We start from the raw sequence: 13,517 nt of genomic DNA, 5'->3' as shown, positions 1-13,517 counted from the left end.
TGGCATGCGCGACTTACGAGACATCCTGTATATCGTAAACGTTCGTTTCCAATTTTTGCATACATATCAACAATAAATTGATTCAGCATTTGCTTATAATATGAATGATCAAGTTTAATAATTTATTTTATTATTTTTATTTGTTTTATTATGATTTTTTTTTTATTAATTTATTTTTTCTACATATTTTGACCATTCAACTCTTATTTTATTTGAGTCATATTAAATTTATTATTTTCAAATTTCTTTTTGAAGTTTTTTTTTCAGTTATGCGCATGCCTTTTTTTTGTTCTTTCTCTCAAACTATATTATACTGTGTTGCATTTAACGTTTCATGTGGCGTTGCCTATACTATATCTAAACAAAAAAAGAAACACAGTTTTTTTTACAAAAAGGAGCGTCAAGTATTCGAAATCCCCACTAATTATGTGATTATAGTAATTTTATTTTATATTGATATTTATTTATTTTTAAGATACAAAAAGATATAATACCAAAATAAGTTGAGAAGGAAATATTTAACGCATATAATTAAGTCTTAATCTTTGACAAAATTTTATACTTGACCACGCCCGGTTCTTCCCAAATAAAATTGAAAGCCAACACACGTCTCGACAACAGAGTTAATGGTATTTTCCAATTATCCCTTATTATATATATATATACCCTTCACATTTCATCTAGGCTTAGGACTGGCAGCGTACAATCTTGTTAACTTGCCGGCATGTTTAAAATATACACTGTAAAAAAAAAATAATTAGTTTTACTATGTTACTATAGTACTGAGGGACGTTTTCGGAAATATGGTTCAACATATTATTTTTTATAATTTTTTTTACGATGTGCATTTTGAATTTCACGATAGTAACATAGTAAAAAGTACTCTGCTGAGGTAAAACCGGTTTTTATTATGGTTTTAGTAGACTTCACTTGTTCAATAGATAGTCTTCACTATACCAATGATACGAACAACCATAAACTTGTTACTTTGTACTATGTTGTGTGTTTAAATTCACCATGACCGTGAGGGTACATTTGGAAAATGAACCGTACTATGGAAACCTTTAAAATGTGCTATGCAACTCGTAGGTGTTACTATATACAAAATGGTAAAAATTATTAGGTCTGTAGTTAGTTTCACTATGCTAGCATGAAAGAAGAAGGGAATAAAAGAGAATAAATATATATAGACATTTTCGATTCTTCTACTGTTTTATACCTGAATGGCAATTTGGGTAAACGATCGGAGTTCAAATCCAGAAACCCGGGTTAGCAAATAATGAGTTAGGTCAAGAAATAGCCAAGTTGAAAAACATGTATAAACATAATAATAATTATTATAAATAATTTAAAGTTATTTTTTAAATAAACAAATAATTCTGTTTTTTTTTATCGAAAATACAAATAGAATATAATGAAATGTACTATTGAACATCGTAAATCTCACCATGCAACATAGTAGATTCAACGAACGCTAGACTTGACTATGCAACATAGTACTTCTTAACAAGATACATCGTATCTTCTCCAATTGGAACATTGTAAACTATACTAGGATAAAAAATTTTACTATGTGCATAGTACATGTTATTATTTTTTCGAAAACGTCCCCGAGTACCAGAAAAAATAGTAAAAATAATTCTTTTTTTATAGTAAAACTAATTATTTTTTTTTTACAGTGTATATATATATATCTCTATACATATATATACTTTTTTCGTCAATCAACAATTCAATAATGAATGCGTATGACACAATATGACACGAGCGCTAAATATATATTTTACAGTGTAAAAGGTGGTGTCCACTATGCAATTTTCCCAGATATCACCAAAAAATATAGTTGAATTCAGTGACAATGCTAATAAGCTAAGGGTTTGAACTCACGATAAGCCTAGTTCCGCTTGTAAAGCGCCTTAACATGTGTAACACTCACGACAAGCTAACGTTTGGTTGTAAAGCGCACTGAGCACGCGCAACAAGTTGGGTTGTGTCGAACTTGTAAACATGGCCGTCCTAATTCCCATAAAACTAGTAATATGTCCCCAGCCATCGTGGTTTTTCTAGTAATTTTACGTGTTGCGCATGCTTAGATCACTCAGAATTACGTCAGCCATGTCTACAAGCAAAAGTTAGCTTGTCGTGCGTTTGAGCTCTAAGACATTAATCTAATATAATTCAAATACTTTTCATAGATTTACAAAAAAATCACACTTGTCACGCTCTATTCTTGTCTCTTGTATATGAAACTACTATAATAAAGTCGCGAGGTTGTGACTGCGCATACATTTATGTAGAACGACTACTAAATTTCAGTAGATCTGCATTGGTGTGAAAGTCTTTAAATTTTGTCAAAGATTAAGACTTAATTATATGCGTTTAATATTTCCTTTTTGACTTATTTTGGTATTAAATCTTTTTGTATCTTAAAAATTAACAAATATCAATATAAAATAAAATTACTATAATCACATAATTAGTGGGGATTTCGAATACTTGACGCTCCTTTTTGTAAAAAAAACTGTGTTTCTTTTTTTGTTTAGATATCACATCTTTTTGTAAAGTCCTTCAATCATTCGATAGAAAAAACGATAATATTAAAAAGTATATAAAATTACTTGGTACCATCTGTATTAATTTTTGTTCGTTCTAAAAAAAAATATGTCAGCATTTTTTGCATTACTTCACCAGTTTTTGCTAGCAACGAACAAATTATCAATTTTTATCCAGCTAGTATTCTTGCAAAAATAACTGACAAAATAACTAACTTTATACGTAGAACCCAATCAGTGCCAAATTGGCAAATTTGAGAAGCTCGAGGTACAGGACATATTTTGTCCCATTTCCAATGTACGGAGTTGACTCTCCTTCTTTCTAGTCTTCTTGGTAGAATCACAAATGTGAATTTTAGAAGTGGATATCCCTTTGATTAAGCAATTATCATTTTTACTTGACCATTTAAATTTATTGATGTAGAGTAGACTCAAAACAATGATATCATTAATTTTGAGGACTTCAATCTTTCTTAGAATTTTCGTTGATCTAAAACAATCGACACATGTACCAACCCCTTTGTGCCACAATGATAGTGATTGATCAATAAGTTCTTGTAAAGTGAATGTGTTATTTTTATTTGGTGTTGAAAGATTTATCATAAATTCGTTTGACAAGGAAACATTTACATATGAACACGATTCACATTTTTCTAAATACTTTTGTTCGTAGCTACAATTGTACATTGCTAATGAAAAATGAATAACACCATAGAGCTGTGAAGTCGTAGAGACCGAGTGGAGACTCGATTCGTCAGTGAGCGAGAAAACTTATCGGTGAGGGCACTCATTCATGAAGCATAAAGCATTGCAGCAAAAACTTGCGTGTGAACACACCGCCCTAAAATTTAATACACTTAACAACAATGAAAAAATATATAAAATATCGATAATTGATAAAACAATGATGGAATAATATTAATAAGCCAAAAATAACAAAATATAAAATACACTTTATTCAACATAGAATTATTCCAAAAACAGTTTTTTTTTCGAAAATTTAAGGTTTCCTACAAACAAATAACCAATACTTGACATCAATTTTAGGGTGCGAACTCACGACAAGCTAAAATTTCCGCTTGTAAACATGGTGGTTATCAAAATCACCAAAAAGTAACTGAGTTTACTAAATTTATCGCGAATCCGTGATTCTAGAACAAGCTTGGTGGTGTCAAGCTTGTTCTGCAGTCACGGAAAGACACCACGGATTTGCAGTTAATTCAGTAAATAATAGTTAATTCAGTGATAATTTAGTGAATTTAGTTACTTTTTGGTTATTTTTATAGCCGCCATGTTTATAAGCGGAACTTTTAGATTGTCGTGAGTTCGCACCCTTACTTTGATTATTATTGTCAGGATCTTCAACACCTGTAACATCCATCATAGATGGACATACAGTGGTTTTGAATTTTTTAAAGTTGCAGTTGCAGATGTATTGTCTTTTGGTGTTGGAATTACCAAAACTCTGCTCGTCGTATCTTTTATTATAAAGGTGCAGCCTTTTTAGTTTCAACTCTACCCTTCCAATCCATGAAATCTGTATAAATAATATATTTTACGATGAATAAATATAATTTATATTAGAAAATATCACATTAATTATTATTAATTAAATGAATAAATGAACAAATAACATTGTAATTACTATCATCATTAAGAAAAGCGAATTCTTTCATCTTTACTGGATAATGATGCTTGTTTCAAATGTGTTTTCTCAGTTTTAAATAAGTATACTTATATATTCACAGATTCATCACAACCTACGAATGGACAATTTATAGTTTCATAATCTGAGACTTGATGAAAATGTGAATAGTGATAATACAAGTTTGTTTTATTTGCATATTTTTTATCACAGTATACACAAGTTTCGTTTTCAGTTATTGTCTTAACCAGCTCAATTTTATGAATTCAACTTGTATAAGCATAAAGACTTCTTTTTCCACTAAAAATTCTATTGCACTGATTACATTTAATTTCATTTTTTTCTTCTATTGTTTTTCATTTGTAAATGTAAATGAATTGTCACCAAAATATCACACAATTGCACACAATACAAATTTATAAAATTTACTTAATTACTATATGCATTAATCTATATTGATATTATTTATTTATTGTATTATTATAATATTGATTACCTTCACAATTGATATCCAAATTTGAACCAAATAAATATATAATTATGAATATTTTTTATATGATAACATAATAATATATATATATATTCCCGAAAGAACAATAAAAACGAAAAGCTATATAAACAAAAGGTTACGTTCATCAGCAAACATGTGTATGTTGTATATATTAGCATAATTAGCATGACAGGGTTTGCAGGTATGTGAAGTTAGCACATACATTATAGCACAATCGAACCGGACTATATCAGGAGTTACGTGCGAATTATATGAGTTTTTTGTGCGGAATCCGCAATTTTTGTGCGTTTTTTTTGTTTTTCATAGTCTGGTTTGATTGTGCTATAATGTATGTGCTAACTTTACAGACCTGAGATTCGCGCCTATATCCCAACAACATATGGCGCGCGGACCATCGATGCGATATTGAATACTATACTGACATATATAAAGTTTTTTTCACACCATCTAAATATGTTAGCTTTCTTGCTCTATAGACCGATGCTTCTGGCAGCTGATTTTAATATTCAAAAATAAATCCTTTCGTAAATAATTTCGTAAATAGAAATATTTCATATTTCTATTTACATATCCTGTAAAAAAAAAACTCAATAAACTTGACGGAAAGAAAAATAAACAATAACATGAGACTTGGGAACATAGCTTAAAGTATCATTATTTAATTCGCGCCATCGATGCGATATTGAATACTATACTGACATATATAAAGGTTTTTTCACACCATCTAAATATGTTAGCTTTCTTGCTCTATAGACCGATGCTTCTGGCAGCTGATTTAGAAATTCGAAAATAAATCCTTTCGTAAATAAAAATATTTTATATTTTTGTTTACATATGATGTAAAAAAAAAAACTAATTAAACTTGATGGAAAGAAAAATAAACAATAACATGTGACTTGGGAATGTAGCTTAAAGTATCATTATTTAATTTGCGCCATCAATGCGATATTGGATACTGAAGTAAATATAAAGGTTTCCCACACCATCTACTATTACCTTGCACAATTTTATTTTAATAATGTTGTCAAATTGCTCTGGACTTGGAAACCATATTGCTTTGATCTGATTTGGTTTTATAATATTTGTCAGAGTGCAGTAAGGTTTTAAATAATCTTCAAGAAAAACGCAATTTCTGAAAATGATTTTAAAGTTTTAAAAAAAAGTATACATCTTAAAAATCTGTTTTTATTTTTATTAAAAAGTTTCAATTAATTCATAAGGTGATCAGAAGACAGAATATTCTTCACATCAATCAAATAATATATTACAACAGGCACAAGAAACAAAGGCACGATAAAGACAAAAGGATGTATAAACAAAAGGTTACGTTTATCAGCAAGCATGTGTATGTTGTATATTAGTACATTAGCACACCTGATGAGCAGGATTCGCGCCCATATCCCAAAGATACGCGATACCTCGCGCGATATTGAATACTGTACTGTACTGATATAATTAAAGGTTCTCTCACACTATTCTACTATTATTGCTCGATTTTTATTTTATAAGGTTGTCGAATTGCTCTGGACTTGGCAGCCATAATGCTTTGATCTGATTTTGGTTTTATAATGTTTGTCAGAGTGCGGTAAGATTTTAAAAGAATTTCAAGAAAAGCGCAATTTCTGAAAATGATTTTGAAGTTTAAAAAAAAAGTATACATCTAAAAAATCTGTTTTTTTTTTTATAAAAAAGTGTGATATTGTTTTAATAAAATGATCAGAAGACATGATATATTTATCTGATCAATCATATTTTAAAATAATTTCCTAAGGAATTGGAGGGTTAGGGTTAGCTTTGTGTCGGCACGGTAGTTAATCTCGTTTCTCCCACTTTCTTTTTTTCTCATACTTGACGCGAGGCACTACCGTGCCTCTTGATGTATACTGTGTTGCATGCAACGTTTCATGTCGCGTTGCTTATGCTATTTCCGTCCCTGATTCCCGTCCCCGACTTCCGTCCCTGACTTCCGTCCCCGATTTTCATGACGAATTTTTTTTTCAACTACCCTCCAAAAAGAAGTTTCACATCAAAAGATATTGATTTAACAACAAATTGCGCGCTTTCCCTGCCATTTTCTCAATAACAAATGCGAGTATTCGCGCTGTCGTTCTGGTGCGAGCGCTTGTTAAAAACGGTATTGAAGGCGCGCAATTTGTTGTTAAATCAATATCTTTTCTTTTACCTAAAAGCTAAAAATTGAAATTTAAGGCGACATTCTAATAAACAAAGTTGTCACTCAAAATTATATCGGTCATAAAATTTCCTCGATACTTTTTTGCGTCAAAGTGCAAGAAACGTAGTTTTCGTCGCGTATTAAATTAAAGTTTTCTATAAATAAACAATTAACGCAAATCAAATTTCTATTATGACTAAATGCATCGCTATACTGTATTTGATATGTATTGTAACTGATTTTTCCACCGATAAAGTAGAAGCTTCAGTTTCTATGGGATCAACGAAGATTTCTCACCATCCTCCTCTCTTACCGGCGAGGGCGGCTGGTGTTAACGGCAACGGACCGTAGGGTGATTTCGGGTGGCCGCCATTGGTACGACGCAGGAAATGGTAGAGGGGCGGGACCATATTAGTTCCAACGTCACTAAGTCAATACGAAACGAGGATATTCGTACCTCACAGGCTTCGCCAAATATTACCCTATTGCCTCTCTAGTTACTATTCTCAAGTAGTCAGTGCAAGTCCATCCGCAGCCACGCTGGTCTTACGCCGGACCACTCTATGCATTTGACTACTCGATCATAGGTTACCCTGACAGTAAGTAACCACACTAGAGCGAGAGAGAGAGTGATATACAACGTCCTACCTATACAGCGTAGCGACATCGTAAATCACCCCCGAGAGCACGCACCACGCATCGGGAGCTTGGTTGGACTCATCAGTGACTTCAACTAGTTCCAACCTAGGACCTAGTCGACGTCATCGTCTAAGTCGGCTAACTCCACCAAGGAGTCAGCTAGCTTCATCGGAAGCCAACCACGGACTGTCACCAGTCCCGGTGCCATCAGGCAGCTCCGAGAGCCGGCCGACGACTGGCAGTGAGATGCCAGTGATCACCAGTTTTATGGACTCTCTATCCCCACTCCCGTTTGACCCACTCCATACGACAATCTGTGCGCACACCTCGATGCGACTCTCCGGTGGAAGTGTCGAAGTAGGGGATACGAATCTGTCGTAGCCAGGGTAGGAATCCGGATTATCCACTCGTGGTGGATGTCTACCAAGTCAACACTGACATTCAGGTGAAAATGGATGTCACTACCGAGGCCACTCACAAACCGGTGGTATTAATTAGCGTCTTAGTCGATAAAACCCCTCAGACCAGACCTCTAATTATTTTCGGGAGCACGAGATCTACCAAATCTCGTTACAGTATTTAGAATTTCAAAACGATCCAACAATATTCCAGAAAGTTATGATGTATTATATTTAAAAAAAAAAAGAAAGCCTGTAAATTTTTTTCATTTTTATTTTTTATTTAGTTAAATAAAAATTTTAGAAAAACGTTTATTTGAAAAAAATGTCCCTCTTATCTTTCCTAATAAGGTGATATTTTTTTTATTCCAATTTTCTAAATTTTATTTTTTCTAAATTTCACTATTTTACAGCGCCGCATTTATCCAGCTCCGAGCGCTCAGGCCTCTCTAAAATTCAGACTCTCAATTGAGGGTCCGGATGCAATAACAAGTCGAGCGCTCGGAGGCCTATAAAACGTAACGTTGTTCAGGCTAAATTTTCGAAAATTTCAAAATGATTTAAAAAAAAAAAAAATACCTTCATGTACAGAATCAAAAATGACATATTTTTTTCAAAACAAATGATTTTCAATTATAATTATTTAATGGATTAAAAAATAAAGTTCGATTATTTTTTTTTCGAAAAAAACATTAGTTTCCCAAGTATAACTTTGTTAATAATTAATGAATCGACTTGAAACTTTGCAATTAGTTCTTTTATAGTCTAGTGATAGTAAAAGTAACATCAAAAATTTTATTTACTTGTATTGTTTTAATTTATTAATTTATTGAATAATGCCGGCCGCAAAATACGTTTTTTGAACTTTGAGATAAAAAAGTGTCGAGAAAATTTTCGAATTTAAAAACTTGTCAGTGGCAACATTGTTCATCTATATATCAAGAAGTTATTTCCAAATTTTCAATCTTTTTTAATAATAATTGACCAAGTTAATTATTAATAAATAAACGAAGTGTGTGCTGCCGCTGCCATTATTTATATGTTTGCATGCGCAAGAGATTAGTATTTATAATGACTGGAGAGTGCGCATACGTTCGCTTCAATTATTATTATTATTAATACTTGGTCAATTATTATTAAAACAAATTCAAGAAAAATCCATTATCCAATTAAAATGGGACAGTCTGTATATAAATTATATACACGTTTTCGCCCAATCTTATATATAATTTTATATATAAATTATATATTTTTTTTCCGTGTGGGAAAACATCAATGAATATTGTAAAGCATCATATGATTTGTGAAATTCCTGGACTGTTACATATTTTTTGTAACACAATATCGCGTTTTAAAGATTCCTACTCATTAATTATAGAAGCTACTTCATTTACAACTGATAAATTAAAACGTCTTTCATGTTCACCTGAAGGCATTTTGACGGCTTCAAGTACAATTTGGGATTCATCGGTCAGCATATTGTCTAATGATGTTTTAAAATTTTTATTAATGCATTGTGTTCATTCAAAAAATTTTGTAAAAATTGAATTATTTAATGTTGCACATCGGAACAACGAACATCTACGTTCTGATTGACTATCATCATCACTTATAAAATACATTTGTAAAAATGATGATTCACTACCGTACAGAAGAAGCGATTCTATTTTGTGATGAATTTGTTCTTGAATTTTAAATGTAGTTCGATAATCTGACTGTTTTTTCTGTACGCACTTGAAAAAGACATGTGGAAGCACGCATTATGTTTTCTCGAATTATTCAGAGAATGTTTCGATCCATTTGTTGGTACATTGAAATACGATGATTATGGATCTTTGGGACTAGTTAAATCAGGCAACTCAATTTTACCTTTGCCACAACACATAAAATCAGATTTATCTTTGAATCTTAATGCATCACAAAACTTACACTCAATATTCATATGAACAATAGAAATACGACAATTGTCATCAAATATGTCACAATGATTATAATTAAATGTTTTCGAAATATTTTTTTCAAATTAGAATTTTTTCTTATTGTGCAATAATTAGTTTGTTTATTATTAGCATTAGATGATGGTTTTTCTGGATGATTTTTTTTTGATATTTTTCTTTCTTTTATTTATATTGAAATCGGTTCCAATATTTTGTTTAGTTAGACATATTATAATTTTTTCTTCTTTATAAGTATTAAAGAATTTTTGCCTATATTTTATTCCATCTTAGGCGTATTGACTTATTCGAATATTTCTTTTTTTTTCTTCATCTGTTTATTAAAAAAGTAAATAATTGACTTTTAATCAAATGAACTTGATAATTATTCAAAATTTTCACGACGAAAGTTTATTTATAAATAAACTGAACGTCGTTCTATTTATATTTCGTTTTTTTTTTTTTTTGTTAATAATAAAAAAGTTGTTTCCTATCATGAATTAATTTTTTTTTCTTTTATTCATAAGAGAAATTCAATAAAAAGTTAGTTTTGAAAACATCATTTCTGTCAATAGAACAGATTCTTTGATCTCTCTTCTATGATATTCTGGATTTTCCAAATTTTTGTTTTGAGTATATATTAAATTGTTATTGTATTCACCTTTAAAAGTCAGTTTTTAAGAATTGAACCTTTTAAAATAAGAGGCTGTCTACCTGATAGGATTATGAAATCCGTAGACAAACTTTGAAGAGAGCTATCGTGTGCTACATACGCCTATATTACATTGTGATCATACTATAGGAAATACTGACGTCCGTACGTATTATACGTGTGGGAACTGGTATCGTAGGAAATAAGTATTTTGTATAGGGAACCATACAACAATATATATATATATATATATATATGGCTAGTTACACGTGAGATTTAAGTCCAATAAATAAATTCGTCCAAAATATTTTTTTAATTATTTTTCAGCAAAAAATAAGAAATCCGTGTTTTTTTTTTTTCCAAAAAATTTTGTCTTGTGATTTTTTTTTAGTTTTGATTTTGAAGGATTTTTTAAAGAATATACCAGCTTTTGCATGCTTTTAACTCAAAAACTATTGACTGAAGCAAAAAAATTAATACTCATCAAAATTCTTAACAATAGATATTTACATAAACAAATAAAAGAAAAAAACTCGATTATTTAAAGAATTTTATTTGTTTATGCAAATATTAATTATTTATTAGGCAAAATACAAAATTTATTTACTTTATAATAATCTACTATATATTACAATTTTTTTTTTCGCGAAATAACCACCCCTTTTCCCCCAAAAATAATTACGCGTCAAGAAAAGAATAGAAAAAAAATATTTTTTGCCGGAGAAATATTAAATAACTTTTTAAATAATTGACCGAAAAAAAAAATAAAAACAGGAAAATTTTCTTCGATTTATGTACATTAATTTTGATATATGGCATTTTCGCAAAATAACCACCCGTTTTCCCCAAAAAATAATTACGCGTCACGAAAAGAATAGAAAAAAAAATATTTTTTCCGGAGAAATATCGAATAACTTTTTAAATAATTGACCAAAAAATAAGATAAAAACAGGAAAATTTTCTTCGATTTATGTACATTAATTTCATCTATGGCTTTTTTGCGAAATAACCACCTCTTTTCCCCCAAAAATAATTACGCGTCACGAAAAGAATAGAAAAAAAAATATTTTTTCCGGAGAAATATCGAATATCTCTTTAAATAATTGACTGAAAAATAAAATAAAAACGGGAAAATTTTCTTCAATTGTAGTACTTTAACTTTGATATAGTATCTTCGTGAAATAACCACCCCTTTTCCCCCAAAAATAATTACGGGCCGCGAGAAAATAGAAATAGCAACATTATTATGAGCATACGATAGTTTATTTAATTTATAATATGACGAAAAAAAAATTTCTCTCTCTTTTTTCTCTCCTTTTTCTCTCTCTTTTTCTATAATCTCTCTTTTTTATATATCTATCGCGGTCGCGCAGGAGAGTTTTGAGTAGGGGTTCATGAGGGGTAACGCGTTAATCAAAAAATATAAAACTTTAAAAATTAATTACGCGAAAACGGATGGTTAAAAAAAAAACTTATAATACCTACCCCCCCTAAAAGATTATTTTCTACAACTTTTACTTGAAACTTTTTTTCCTAATTCTAACAGGAATCGCGAAATTGATTATTTTAATTTCAATTAATTTTTTTTTACCATTTCCCGGGGGTATAGAATTTGTTAAATACTTTTATTGAAATCGGGAGGACGAAATACTCTTAAAATAATTTTTTCGTCAAAATCGGGTAAAATTTTTTAAAATGCCTATTTAAAACAGAACTTTCCTGGATCATTTCCAGACTTTATTTATTCGTTTAGCATTTTCATAACTTTTTGAGATACGAATAATTAAAGAGTGAACAACGGGGTTCCGCGTGCCACTCGACTGTAGATAGATATACACTTCCATGAGAGACAGCGCGCGGATCACGTTTTTCACTCTTTATTTATTCGTATCTCACAAAGTTATGAAAATGCTAAACCCAAAATTTGCTCAAAAATTTCTTATCGTTTTTGATATTGTTTTTACTTCGTAAGTCTATATACTTATAGTTGTGCATATACGCAATCCTAAATAGCTACTACAGCGATAACAGCTTGTCAGGCTTTGGATAGCTAACACAGCTATCCAAAGTATAGCTAATATAACGAGTAGGCACACGGAGAGAATTTTTTTGTGAAATTTACAGGGTAACCACGACAGTTGGGATCCAAGTGACATGCCTGTTAATTATTATTTGGTTTTTGTATAAAAAATACAAAGCCTTTGGTTTTATTTACATTAGCACAATAGAGAAAAAACAATATCGTAATTTTTACAGGGGTTTTCTTATGTATTTACAGTGTGTCTAAATATAAATCTCTGGTAAATTGAGATATTTACATGGTCATTAGGAATATTTATGTAAATTGTAGTGATTTCTCTATAGTATGGATAATAAATATTAAGCGTATTCATTTTCAGCAGGTGATTGACAATTTATATCCGAAGAACCCATATATTTCTACAAGGAACCATGTAAATTTTGTGTGTTTACTTGTTTATATTAAGTTCGATGAATAACATTTGTATTTTTACAGTGTTACCATGTAAAATTAAAACGATATAATTTTTTTTTTTTCAATAAATCTTACTCAGGTACAATTCAATGATAACATATTTATTTTTACAGTGTTACCATGTAAATTAAGAAACTATGAGTTAATGTCTACAAAAAGGATAGAACTTGATGAATTAATTAGTGATCTGCTACTAATCCTTGGTATTTTACTTATGTATAAATTAATGTTGCCAAAAAATTATGTTTCAAGGAAATAATTCCTTAGTCACATTAATTCCTTAGCTACATCTTTTCCTTAGCTACTGCTTTTCCTTGGACATTTGTATTTTTTTTAAATAAAAATACATGTATTTTATCTATTTAATAAATTAAAATGACCAAGGAAAAGCAGTAGCTAAGGAAAAGATGTAGCTAAGTAATTACAGTTGCCAAAAAATTATTTTTAAAGCAAATATATTTCCTTAAAACATACTTCTTTGGCAACATTAATTCCTTAGCTACTGCTTTTCCTTGGACA

At 30.3% G+C, this 13,517-nt stretch overlaps 1 protein-coding gene across 6 annotated transcripts in view; it reads left to right on the top strand.

The window, feature by feature from the left end:
- LOC122859535 overlaps nucleotides 1–13,517 on the top strand; it is a 63,170-nt gene that overhangs the window by 35,328 nt on the left and 14,325 nt on the right. The window lies entirely within an intron of this gene.

Source organism: Aphidius gifuensis, linkage group LG6 (genome assembly GCF_014905175.1).
Source record: "Aphidius gifuensis isolate YNYX2018 linkage group LG6, ASM1490517v1, whole genome shotgun sequence".
NCBI classification, from domain to species: Eukaryota; Metazoa; Arthropoda; class Insecta; order Hymenoptera; family Braconidae; genus Aphidius; species Aphidius gifuensis.
The sequence above is the reverse complement of the archived record's forward strand: the minus strand, read 5'-3'. Positions and strand labels throughout refer to the sequence as shown.